Source organism: Equus asinus, chromosome 4 (assembly GCF_041296235.1).
Source record: "Equus asinus isolate D_3611 breed Donkey chromosome 4, EquAss-T2T_v2, whole genome shotgun sequence".
Lineage (NCBI taxonomy): Eukaryota > Metazoa > Chordata > Mammalia > Perissodactyla > Equidae > Equus > Equus asinus.
Genome location: NC_091793.1, coordinates 31967443 through 31981425, shown reverse-complemented (window position 1 = coordinate 31981425; position 13983 = coordinate 31967443). Strand labels below are relative to the sequence as shown.

Here is a 13983-nt window from a genome sequence, read left to right as displayed (position 1 = left end):
CATAAATTACCAATACCGCAAAAGAACTGGTTATGTTTATTTTGATGCCAGGCCCACACCCTATCAAAGCCAATAAAATTGGGCAATGATCATAAACTCAGTTTCAAAGCTGAGACACTGAGTGCTTGGGTTGTGGCAGTTATTATTTCCTGAATAAGACTTTATGCCGGATCCAGAATTCACTCTGTCTGACTCTCAGCCAAGAAAGGAAGTTGCGTGGGTGACCAAGTTTAACACTTGCTCTGGGGATTTCTCTCTAGCCAAAGCCAAAAGGAGGCTATAATTGGGCAGCCAGGCCTGTCCTTAGCACATTCTGTATTTAGATGGCTTACCTAAGCCCATTAGACAGCAAAATGACTCTGCCCTATGCCCTTCCAGACTTCCGAATGGGGGCTGGGTGTTGGCTCCGTGAAGGTAAAGTGGGTGATGAGGGAGGGGGAAAGGGGGGAGGAAGGAAGCTGGGCCCCATCTGTGTCTGTGGATATTGAATAGACTAGAGGTAAAACTCCAGTTCTGCTGGATATTAGTTGTTTCTTGGTGGTTAGTGCCTTCCAGTCGAGCCTGTGTACAGCAGAGCGGAACCCTGCCCGGTCTTTTTACACCATCCTCTCACCTTCCAGCACTATATCAGACGCTGCTCTGCTGCTATTCACGGCCAATTTTTTCAAAAGTGGGTGGCCAGATCCTTTTTCCTAGTCTGTCTTAGTCTGGAAGTTCCACTGCAACTTGTCCACTGCGGGTTGACCCTGCTGGTATTTGAAATAACAGTAGCAAAGCTTTCAGCATCACAGCAACATGCAGCCGCCATAGTGTGACAACTGACAGAGGGGTGGTGTGGTTCTCTGACCCAGAAATAACCAGGGCTGCGGCAGTGAGGGTGCCGAATCATAACCATTAGACCACCAGGGCTGGTACTAGTTATTTACGTTGAATTAAATTACATCCCCAAACTGAAACTCAGGTTCTTTCATTGCAGAATATGTGTATGGTAGTAAATACTTCACTGAGTGCTTTTCAGTGTCTGGCAGATAGGAAACACTCAATAAATGTTAGTTTTTATTGCTGCTACTATTACTTCTGTTATGCCGTCTACAGAAGAGGGAACAGGGATAAAATGCTGCATTTTTTTAGGAAATTTTAAAGCTATCTTCCTTCTTTCTGCCAAATCTGAACCACCTCTCTTCACCTCATTTAATCCTCCCTAATCTGGATTCTTCAGGTAAGAAGCAAACGAGCTATTCGGCATAGAAAAGATTGAGTAACCTGCCCTCGGACTAATCTTCCCGCCAGGCAATCCCAGAGAAGAACTGTTTCCAATCAGATAGTCGCCAGGCATGCCCAGGACTTTTTTTAAAGCAATTTGAGTAGGTCACCTGGGGGGATGGGGGGGGAGGGCAAATTAAAACAACCTTTTTTAACTAAGTCAAGCCTTGCTCTGCAGCTAATTTTAATAGATCTTTATAAAGTGCTCTTGAAACCTCCAACCAGGTAGTTAGAGCAAAGTGCAACTAAAATGTCTCATACCAAAAACAGGAAAGTAAAAAACGGAGAGAGAAATAACAATTTCTTAACAGTGCAGCTTGAAAACTGATTGTAAAACTACGTAGGAAATAAAAATAACCTGGATACACAATTTCCTTCAAAAGAAAATTTTGGATATTGGACACCAAGTCATATGCTTCTAAGAAATGGAGGAGTTTTATTATTTCCTGTGAAAGTGACAAGACACAAAAAGATATTTGCTTTTTTGGTATCACTGTCCTAAGCTTCCAGGAAAGTTTTCTAAAAAGATATTTTTAAAGCTAAAAACCATATTCACTTTTTGAAAAAAAATACATTTTCTCTGGCAAGTGATTTCAAAAGTAATATTCCTCCAAAACACCCAAGAACAAAGGAAAATAACTTTACCTTAGCAGAAGGAATGAAATTCACAAGGAGGAGGGACGGGAGCAAGAGTTTAACTCTTCAAATCATTTTGAATTTGTCAGACAAAAGGGGAAAAAACACTGGGCCTGCCCAGTGGTGTAGTGGTTAAGTTTGCACGTTCTGCTCTGGTGGCCCGGGGTTCGTGGGTTCAGATTCTGGGCAGAGACCTACACACCACTCAACAAGCCATGCTGCAGTAGCGTCCCACATGCAAGATAGAGGGAGACTGGCACAGATGTTAGCTCAGCAACAATGTTCCTCAAGCAAAAAGAGGGAGATTGGCTACAGATGTTAGCTCAGGGCCAATTTTCCTCACAAAAAACAAAAAAACAACTTGAACTGTTAACATCAACTTTTCTGGATTTCCTGTGACTTTTTGAGAAGAACTACTTCCTAGCAGAATGTCTCTTTTCTGCTAATCTTGATTAAGGATTTGTACTGAGAGATTCCTTTTGGGACTCAGATGTCTCCCCAAGTCCAATATCCCTCACACGTTTTCAGATATTGACCAAAGGAGACTAGATGCCTTCTATAATCCTGCTTTACTTGGAATTTTTATCCTATAGCCTTCCCCACTCCACAATACCACGGCCCTATATGGTAGGAACCAACACTATCCTTACATTACTCTTGTCCTTCATGCATAAATTCATTTACTTAACCAGTCTTATGGAGCATCTACTCTGCTCCAGGGGCTGCACATAGAAAGTAGAGGATGCTTGGAGCTATAGAAATAGTAAGAAAACAGTGTGCTTATCATGAAATTTTTCTTTCTTTTTAAAAGGTTGGCACCTAAGCTAATATCTGTTGCCGATCTTCTTTTTTTTTCTCTTCTTCTCCCCAAAGCCCCCCAGTACATATTTGTATATTCTAGTTGTAGGTCCTTCTGGCTGTGTTATGTGGGATGCCACCTCAGCATGGCTTGATGAGACATGCCATATTTGGGCCCAGGACCCGAACTGGCGATACCCTGGGCTGCAAAGCAGAGCAACTGAACTTAACCACTCGGCCACGAGGTGGGCTCGTATCATGAGATATTTTACTCTAGTACCAGCAGAACTAGCTAATGGATTTTATAGGGTGACTAAGAGAAAAGAGAGTCATCAAGAATGACTTCTAGGCTTATTGCATGAAGGGTTCATGGTGGCCTCATTAATTCATATGGGGAATACTAGAAAAGAGTGAGTTTGGAGTATTTGGGGAAATCAAAAGTTCAGTTTTGGACCTGCTAACCTTGGCCTGTTATGTTTGTCCAGCAGGCAGCTGGAGAGATGACTAAGGAGCTCATGGGACAGCTAGGGTCAGAAAGATAAGTCTGAGAGACATTTGCCTATAGATTTAACACTAAAAGCCATGGGATGGCAAGTAGAGAGAGAAGAGAGGAGGATCCAGAACTGAGCCCTGCAACACTCCACATTAAGAGAAAAAGGAGGCAGCGAAGGAAATAAGAGAAGGTTGTGAAGACAATAATCAAGAGAGTCGTGATTCAGAAATCAGTAGAACAAAGTGTATCAAGAAGGTTAACTGTGTCAAGTACTGATTGCTGTGAGGAGAACTAAGAAGTGGGTGCAGATACGGCCATTGAGTATCATTGGATTTGACACGATAGAAATCGCTAGAGAGCTCAAGGAAGGTGTTTTCAGTAGAATGGTGCATACCTCTTAATTAAACTGCTTCTTTATGGTCATCATACAGATTAGATCCTGATTGTACAGAATGTAGAACATGAGTTTTATTCCTAGAGCTTAGAACTGTGTCCAAAATATAATAGATCCTCAATAATACTTGTTGAATGTTGAATATTGGCCTTGATCAGTGCTTTATTTTGTGTTGTCTGCCATAGATGTGCACTTCTAAAAGGTAGAAGTGGTACCTATGCATTTCTCCCTGAACTGTGACTTATACATCCTAGGATATTTACATAATTAGATGCTTAATGAAACGTTTGTAATGGAGATGAAGAAATTACAGTAGTGAATTAAAGAAAGAATTAGTGTCTCTATGAAGGGACAGTAGAGCAGGAGCAGACTGGTGCAGACTGTAGAGGTTTTAACAAATGGTCATAAATTCTTTGACATTCCTCTTTCAAGAGGTGGAGTCTAATTCTCCTCCCTTTAAATATGGATTGACCTTAGTTATTTGCTTGTAACAAATAGATTGCTGAGGAAGTATTAATGTTTGACCTTCAAGACAAGGTCAAAGAAAATAACACAGCTGCTGCCTGGCTCTCTCTCTCTCAGGACTCATATCCTTGAGCACTGACTTGCCATAGCTACCCTACAGCTGCCATGATGGAGAGACCACATGGAGAGCACCCAAAGAGAGAGAGATGCCTGAGGAACCCCAACTGTTTCCAGCCCAGGTGCCAGATATGCAAGAGAGGAAGCCTTCAAACTGAGTCCAGTCCCAGCTACTGTCTGACTACGACCAAATGGGAGAGTCTGAGTGAGAACCACGAGCCTGGGCCTAGACAACCCCCAGAACTGTGAGTGATAACAATAATTGTTGTTTAATGCCATTAAGACCAGGTTGGTTTGTTACACAACAATGAATGATGGAATAAAAAACAGGGTGTTTATTTTGCAAAGAAAGAAATAGGTTCAAATAGCAGACCAGCAAAAGACACTTTCTGATTGGCCTAAAAAATGTTCTTGGAAGAGGAAGAATTAGAAGAGCTGCTTGAATGACCCCTATTATTTTCAACTGAGAAAACAAATTCCTGACCTCACCAGAAGACCCTGTAATATTTTGAGATAGGCCAGACCTCAAAGGCCAGTTCCAGGTTTGAGGACTGGCATGAATGAATGAGATGAAAATGAACAAATGAATGAAAGAATTACTCCTCCAGTCTGAGATACTATTCACGCCTATAGATAGCATTAAACACATTCCTTTGATCTGAGATGCTATTTATACATCTCAGATTAGAAGAATAGTTCTTTGATTTCATGTTACTCCCACGATTGCAACAAGTAACACAAAGGATATTTGTTGATCAAGGAGACAGGATGGTGTAGCGATTGCAGTTTCTCTTGCCTCTCCTTCTCCTCCTCATGGTACACTTTAAGTTCACTAGTCAAAGCAGCCTTCACATAGTAAGGAGTATGCTAGGTCACAGAAGCCCAGAACTGTGGGTTTGCTGCTTTTCATTCCCCTTTAATCTGGGAACAGTAAGTGGAGGAAATGTTAGCATTTGAACATCTTCATTAATATCATAATAAAGTTTCACTTAAGCTATGTCACCTGGAACCAAGACCGGATTCCCGATTTGTGGTTTCTTGTTTGCCACTGTTACATAACCCCGTTGCATAACCTTTATAAAACACCTTGTAAAAAAGCTACTTCGGAGCTTTTACTTCTCTCCTCATGGTACCATTGGGCTGATGAGAGAGAGGGCTTAGTGAAGCCACCCTGTCCACAACCTATCACGTCTTTACATCACCAGGCTCCTCCTAGATAAAGCTCCAGCATTTTTATCAACTGGAAAGTAATTCACTCCCTTTTGATAGGTCCTTAATCACATGTGTCTTTGTGAGCCAGAAAGACCTTTCCCTCCTCATGTTCTCCCACAGGCCTTTTCCATCTACGTGGGATTCAAACAGTTCTCGCCTCAGACGACTTGCGCCCTAATATCTAAATTTCATTGTTCCATGTTTTCTAAATGTTTTGAATACACTGAACCACGCCTGAACAGGGCATTCTGCTTTGTCTATTTTCTGTTATTTGATATCTTTTAGATTATAAACTTCTTGATGGCAACGTCAATGTCTATTGAATTAGTTCTTGAAATAGAGCAATACAGCACCATATTAAAATGAGAATTTAATAATTATTTAGAAATAATAATGCATATGTGTCCTTTCTGATTAAAACAATTAAATTACTATATTGAGATCTTCCTCAGACTGTTTTACCATCCTCCTTCTCTTCAATATTTAAATTTCACCAATTAATTTAAAATCTTATAACTCTTCGTCTGCTTCTAAAGAGAAAGGTTTTTCTTTATGAGAAAAAACATAACTCTGCTACACTCTTCCTCCTTTGCCTTTTTCTACAAAATCAATGCAATAATTTAAGAAGAAATAAAACTCCATAGAGAAGCAAGGGAAGAAACTAACCAGTCATACTTAATGATTTAAAGGAAGGGACAAGAAAATCTGGAAAAAACAAGCTAAGTCTTCCCTGAAGGCACACACACATCCTACGTCATACCGGCTGTTGGGAAATGTCACCCACTAGGTTAAAAAATAGTATTATGGGGAATCCATTTTATGCTTTGTGCTGTTGTTGAGTCCACTGCTGCTTCTCATTCCCGGGACTCAGCTGCTGTGCCCACCGGCCTTTGCTAGTGGGACACAGTGACTTTAGTTACAGCCTGCGCGTGTTTGTATTCTGATGGCTGGCCATTAGATTGCTTGCTGAATTGTGGCGAGCAAACAGAATTGTTTTCCACCAAGTCTGTTTTCAGCAAAGAATCCTTTTTAATTCTCCTGTCTTGCGTGTTGCCAAAATTCTTAAAATACTGTTCATGGAGATTTTTTTTTTGTTACCCGCCTTGGAGCCCAGATGTAGGAACTAAGCCAGTGCAGCTGGTGTAACTTGGCTGAGTCTCACAGATAATTCAGTGTTTGAACAGTCTTCCTTGTTTTAAATGTTGTTATTATTTTGGAAAATTTTGGAGTGAACGTTTGTGGATGTAAAGGTTGAGGGATACAGCAGCAATATAGGCTGAAGTCTCCTATCACTCTTTCACATGGGGACATCATCAAAGTGGGCAACTACAAGAACTCACAGCTCCTCTTTCCTCAAACCCAAAACAAAATTTGCCCCCAAGCTGAGGAGACAGACTTGTCAGAGGAGGGCAAGACATTCCTCTTGCGTTATCTTTTTTATAAGAGACCTCATGTCATGAATATAAACATATTATACCCAACACCAAAATTTAAAATGAAAGAGCATTTTAGGAGTGAGAATTCTCATTCAGAAGTTCCAACACAAAACCCAGTGATGCTGAGGGCACCGAAAGTTGATTTCACGCTAGACTTTACTTCTGCTAAATGCTGGCACCACATTTGCTACTTATAAAGCAATTGCATTTTATAGCTGACACTGTGTTATACCAATATGGCATGAACATAATATTAATCTCCCTGACCTACATTCCAATTTGCACTCTTCCATGGTATTAATATGGTGATAATAATAATAGCAACTATTGGTTGAGGGTTTACTGAATCATGCATTGTGTGTTACATGGATTAACTCATTTAATTCTCTTGATAAATGCACCAGGAAGGTGCAATTACTATGCCTAGTTTACCAATAAGGAATCTGCCACCTACAGAGTTTAAATGATTTACCCAAGGACTCACAGCTAGAAAGTTTGAGCCTAACCATCTAATTCCAGAGCCTGGATTAGAAACACTACATTCCACCACCTTTCCAAGGAAGGGATAGAATTGTTGCTAAGATGAAGGGAACTGCATGTAATTGTAGTTGTGCACACAGGAGAGTGCTTTGCTTTTGGACATTAGCCATTAAGTATGTCACAATGGAAAGAGCTTAAGAACTGACTATTCAGCCATGCTGTGAATGTCTTTCCTGCTTAAGGAAAATTGTCTATGTGCTTTGCTCTTTCTCTGCAGACTGACCAGCTAATCCAATAAAGAAAGATAAGAAAGTGGTATTAATGACTCATAATTACTTGATATGTGTCCCTTCCGTGATTCATGTATGTTTATCAGAAATCGTCAGTGCCTTAATCTCAAGGGCTGAGTAACGTGAGAAACTCCCACACCAGGATGAATTACAGAGCTAATGCTCAGTCGGGAGATATTTCACCAGCCTGCAAACCTATGTTTCCCATTATGACCTCCTCTACCTATGAAACCATTAGCTCACCTTTGAGACATATTACCAAAATTTCCTCGCAATTGCTGATTTTAAAATTCTCTAGCTTTCTTCTTCTGTGTATGTCTTTATAACTTGACCACAGCATTAACATAAAACAAGGGAGAGCCCTTCCCTCACTTGTTTCTAGAATGATGAAACACTTCCCCCAACACTCCCCGAATTCTAATAATATGCTGTTTGTATGAATGAAGCTGTTTTCAAATTTAAAAAAGGATAAGCTCCACAGAGAAAAAAAGGCAGCAGCATTCTGGGAGCCATGAATGTTCTATTAGGTAGAAAGTCTAGCACTCTCTGAAATTTTCCAGGCCATATGGAAGTGAAAAGAATGGCATATGAGATAATATTGCCAATGTGAAACAGCTTTCCTGATTGGAAAATATAATGATAAACTCCATCCTGAGGGTCTTAAAGGTATTTAAAAATAACACCAGCAAATCTCACCTTTAAATGAATTAGCCATGATCCTGTCAGGAGGCAAGCTGTCTCTGAACCCGATGACTGTAACTTGTGCTAACACAACATAAAACCAAGGGAAGGAGAGGGAGAAATCAGAAATTTTAAAAAGAAAAAAATATAAAACTATGTTCCAAATGTGTAGCCTCATCCAATGTGGACTGTTTTGTACACGTTGTTCTCGCAAAAGACGTTTATGTTATGGGATGTCCTGGAATTTAAGTGTCAGACAATAAATACTCAAGTTGGAACTGGAAACAATGATATAACATCATGAAATCATCATGACGCGACCCTGAAACATTAGTGAACACATTGTGAAATAATCATGAATTGCAAATGAATCTTTCTCTCACTTTGAAAGGAGTTGGCAAAACGTGGCTCTGATACCAGCACTATTTCTCTGGGGGACCTTGGGAAAACTGGAGTGAGCAATACAGAAAGGGTTACAGTATTCATTTAAATGTATGTGCAGTGTCTTTGGATCATAATTAGAATCTCACATTTTTCTGGCTTTCAGTCAGTAACTTTGTGCTCATCTAATATAAAACATCAGTGGAAAAATTTCACCCATGTTCATAAAAAGCAAATATCTTAAAGTACTTGAAGAACTCAAGCACCGTATATTAGTGCAGGCGTGTTTCAAAAATAACCGCTGAGCCAATCCCATTACCGGGAGGACTGCTGCGCTCTATAATTATGTTTGACAGGTTTCTCAGATCTTTCCTCCTCCAAATTATCTGAATTTGAGTGAAAGCCAGAGGGCTATCTTGAAAATTGATGACAAAAAATTATGAATGTGCTTTTCTGAGGTTTCAAACCTGATGTGTCATAAGCACAGGACTCTGGTAGGCATAAAAAATAGTGTTAAAAGAAAGATTGCTTGAATATTCAGACACATATGCTATCATATATGCATAATGTCTAATGAATAAATAGCCATGAGTTAATTAGAAAAAGCCTCCCTATTGGGACTGATATTCTCAACTTGTGGTTATTTATTTAACCAATGCCTGTTATCTCCAGCAAATATTCATTCAACAAACATTTGGGAAACTGTCATGTGGCAGGGACTATGCAAGGCACTGGGAATGCAAAAGAGCAAAAGATGGAATCTTCTGTCCTTGAGATGGCCCATCTCTTGGAGATGAGCCATATATGCAACTTAATAGAATATAGTGTCTTATCATTCATCAACATTTTTTAAAATTTGGTGAAATAAATGATAAATGCTTATAATTCTCCAAATTATGTATTTGTATATGCTCTTCTTGCATCCCATGAGTCTCTAATGAGTTAAATTTTAATTACCTTTAGTTTAAGAACATCCTTACCTATTTATCGGCTGATATTTGATAGTTTCTCTGTTTCACATGTGTCCTTGGCTCTTAGAGACTACTATCTCTGTTGTAGAAACAAAAATTTAAAATACTTTAAAATTCCCTTCCCATTACCATGTATTCTTTACCCATAGGCAGAGACAGTGAGGAATAGGGGGGTCAACACGATATATAGGAAGCAGAGAATAGTGAGAAGGGAATATACAAGAATGTTGCAAACTAGCACATATGCAGTTCACCTCCTAGGCTGTATGTTGGGAACCAAATAGAAATATTCAAAACATCAAGCAATATCACATTCACGAATGAAGTTTACATATGGCAAATGAAAATATACTACATTTCAGGGTCTACATTTCCTATCAGATTGTAATTTCTCTATCTAGATAAATTTTTTAGAGGTTAAAAATATTTTTTAACTGCCCTTGTCCTTTCTTCATATGTCTACAATTTATTATTCCAGCTGTAACAATGCAAAGACTTCTCAATCCCACATTACATGCATTTTGGGTATATTGGATTAGATTTATTTCCTTTAATTTTCCTCAGTTCTTTTTTTTCTGTATATATATTTTTAAACTTAGTTTTGATTTCTATTAACAATATCATTATATTCACATTAGAAAAAAAGATGGTAGATCAAATAATTCCCACGTTTTTCATGTGTTGGGCCAAGTAAAGAAAGAAATATATCCTTGTCAGTTCATAATGATAATTATCATTTATTGAGCACTTATTCCACAATGTTCCTTTCCATGTCTGATGCTTTCTTCCTGTGAAGCTAGCTGAATAAATATAACTTTGGGTCTCTCTCTCTCTCTTTCTCACTCTACACCTGGGAAGAGGGAGTCACTTTTGAGATCGTAAATTTGAGAGGAAGACTGACGTGCCCAGCTCCCCACTCTTTCTCTGGGGTGTGAGTTGCAGGCAGAGGGCACAGGAGCACCCTGCTGAGAGCATGTGGGTACTGCCTGAGGCTGGACAGATAAGTCAGCCTCATTCTGAGTTTGGTTAGAAAGTTTATTTGGCTTTCACATATGCCTTCCAGCCTGGCCCCTATAATTATCATAGGTGCTATTTTGACCTCTATGTTTATTCCTTTTTTATTTACTTGATTTTCTCAGCCAAGACATCAAATGTGAGGTTACTGAGTCCACTGCTAGATAATACTCCTCTTTCTTGGCCAGATTCAAAACAGGTTGAGAATCCCATGCCAGACACTGAGCCAAACGTGTCATATAATTTTCCCCTGGGAATCCTCACAACAGTACTATAAGGAAGATGGCATAATTACTTCCATTTTGGAGAAAGGAACTCAAGTTTAGACAAGTTAACACACTTGCCCAAGGTTGCAGTAAAGGGTGGGCTTTAAACCCAGATCCAACCCCAAAGTCCTAAGTCACCCACTACGCTATGTGACTACACTGAAATTTCCACTAGAAGAAAATCAGCTGAAGATACAGGCAGAACCAAGGAATGAAGACACGCCTGTCCATCCTGAGCCAGGCTTCATAGAGTAATAGCTGACATGACTACAGAGGACCCTGTCACAAGGAAGCAGGGATTTCAAGGAGAATGATTGACAACTGCTTGATTATAGTAGTTAACAACTTGTCCTGCCTTTGGGTCAAAAGTCAGAAGTCTGGCTGCTTTCTTGAGATTTAAAACTTAACAAGTTCAAAATGTCACCTATTTTGTAAGCCCTAAAGCACAGCCAAGGTAGAAGGCAGAAATGAAACGATCCACAATGCGTTTCCGCCAGGTGAGTTAACAGTTTTTGAATCTGCCAACCTTTCATCTCTGAGTTCATTTGTGCATTTATTTTTCATAAAATGTTTTCTAATCAAATCAAGAGATCTGACTTCAAACCAGGGTGACTTAATATCCTGACTAGTCTGTTCTCTGTCAGAAAGGCAAAACACTAGCTTAGCTGCTTTACGCTAAGCAAATAAACACGCTTATTAAAGACTAATGAATTTGAACTACCTCAGTTCTCAAAATAGACTGATGCCATTTTACTTCTTTCTTTTTCACCTGCTTATTTTATCTTCGATACTCTAGAATGTTCTTTCCAAAGGTAACTATCTCTTATTAGAAAGAAAAAAGCAAGGACTTCTTCCCCCTCCCATGACCATATTTTCTTGATCATTTCTCCATAATTCTGTGGTCATCTTAAGTAAGAACAGAGATAGATGAGAAAAAAGTCTTTTTGATGCCGATGAGTCTCAGTTTACCCACAATCAATCTCTAAATTTTTTTTTTTTTGGCAGATACATTATAGCTGATCACACTAACTTTGTGAGCCTTAGAAGTAAGGAGGACCTGAATTGGAACAGATGAAAAAGAATCCGTAAGTGTATGAGATCTGCCATAGGAAATGATGCTAAGGATGATTAAAATAGTCACAAGGAAACTGGAACAGCATTAGATAATATTATTAAAATAACTACATAGTAATATGTAGCTCTTCTTGAGAGCTAAAAATATTTCTGGAATTTTTTTTTTTCATTCAGTACCCTTAGATTCCAAACCCTTATAAACATAGTGGGCTATTTATTTATTTATTTATTTATAACGGATCAAGTGCATTGTCAGTTGTTTTGACTATTTCATATAGATTAAATAATGTTTCTGCATCTTTTTCAAAAGAAGATTTGGTAAATTTTTAAAAGTCTATCACTGTGAAAAGTAACTAGAATAAAACAGTTTTTCTCTTGAGAAGGTATCAAAGTATTCTAAATAACTTTTTATAAGATGTCAACAAAATTGGGGAATATGGGAAAGGGAAAGAGGGGAATAAACTTCCTTATAATGCTCAAGAATGTCTATTATTTATCAATATAGATTACAAAGTCTAGTCTTCCACAAAAGTGTCAAGTCAATCAATACATTGGGTCAAGCAGTTTTTAAGTGTTTCTTTCACATTTAAAACTAATTGTGCATCTCTTTATTTCAAAAGTGATGTCTTAGGTTGGCTTCCCTGGGAAACAAATATTGAGACTCCGAGACAGACATGCATATAGAAGTCACTGCAGAGGACTCAGAAACAATAGCTGTGAGGAAGCAAGGAGAGCAGGATTAAGCAGAGGGAGACGTCGATCTGCCATTTGGTCCTCACACTTCAGAGATGTTTTACAAGGACACAAGGGGTGTCTTTGTAGTCACCCCCCTAGTTTCTATACTGAACAATCGCTGGATGCAGACTGCTCAGGGGCATGGATACCACCTTATGTAATCCAGTTCCTTTAGGCTGAGGGCAGTTCCCAGAGACAGTCTCAGCTGTGAACTGTCCGTAACCAACATTCCAGGCTGCTGAGAGAATGGATGCCTCACCACTGAAAGGGGATCCAGGCAAAGCTCCATGCTATCTACACCACCCAGCAAAAGAGAATGACTGGATAAAAGAGGTGGGGTAATTTGTTTCATTTTATAAATGGCGCACTTCCAACTAAATCTTCACTCTAATGAGGGAGGTAGTATAATACTATGTTTCTCAAGTGGATGTCCATTGTTTACTCAAAAAGTAACATAATAGGTTGATATTTCTTATGGATTTGTCTAAAATAGTGTTCAATGTCATCAGTAGGGGAATTAGTTATGCCATAAGCACCAGAGAATAGCATTGTGCTACTATTTTACTTAAAGTTTTGTCCATTAATTTCGCCAATGCTGTATTTCAAAGATTTGCATTACTTTTTATGAAGCACTTATTATATGCCAGGAATGGTGCTAGAAATGAGAATTAGAGAGATAAAAGACAGTTCTGTTTCCTGGAGCTCTTGAGTGAGATATGATGAGATCAGGTGCAGATCCAGAGAGAGAAACAGAAAAGAGTTTTTCAATTCCCTGGGGAGAGCACAGCATTCCACACAGGGCCACTCCATCGAAGGATGTGGGTTGGTCACAAAACAAAAGGAGGAAGGAAAGGAAAGGGAGATGCAAAGCAAGCAGGTTTAGAATTGGCTAATTTGAATAACTTCAGAGGGCTCTGGGGCACTGGGGCTGTCCTTGGTTATCTGGTACCAGGTCCTGGGCAATTAGGGGGGGTGTATAGTAACTCAGAGTATGAGGGCCTAATAAGGGAGGTGGTTGGGAATATGGACTTCATCAGCTGCTCAAGAAGGGGAATTAACTGGACCCCCTCCAGGTCCTCAAAACTGGGTCAAGGCAGTATTTTTAGAAAACTGTATTATAGCATGGTTTGAGGCAAGGGAGGTCTCAGAGAACATAATTTCCCAGAAAGTTTCATTGTAGCTGAGCTTTAACGAAATGCTAGTGTACATTCTCTTTGTGTGGGATAGTTTACAATATGCATCATCTACTAAGAGACATGATGACAGTAGAAATTAGA

General features: G+C 39.2%; 1 long non-coding RNA gene across 1 annotated transcript; it reads left to right on the top strand.

The window, feature by feature from the left end:
* The first annotated feature begins 317 nt into the window (after positions 1 to 317).
* Positions 318 to 13039, top strand: LOC139045048 (uncharacterized). Its single transcript, XR_011502633.1, has 4 exons — positions 318 to 414; positions 4167 to 4411; positions 11903 to 11982; positions 12592 to 13039. It is a non-coding gene; the product is annotated as an uncharacterized lncRNA (long non-coding RNA).
* The last annotated feature ends 944 nt before the right edge of the window (positions 13040 to 13983 follow it).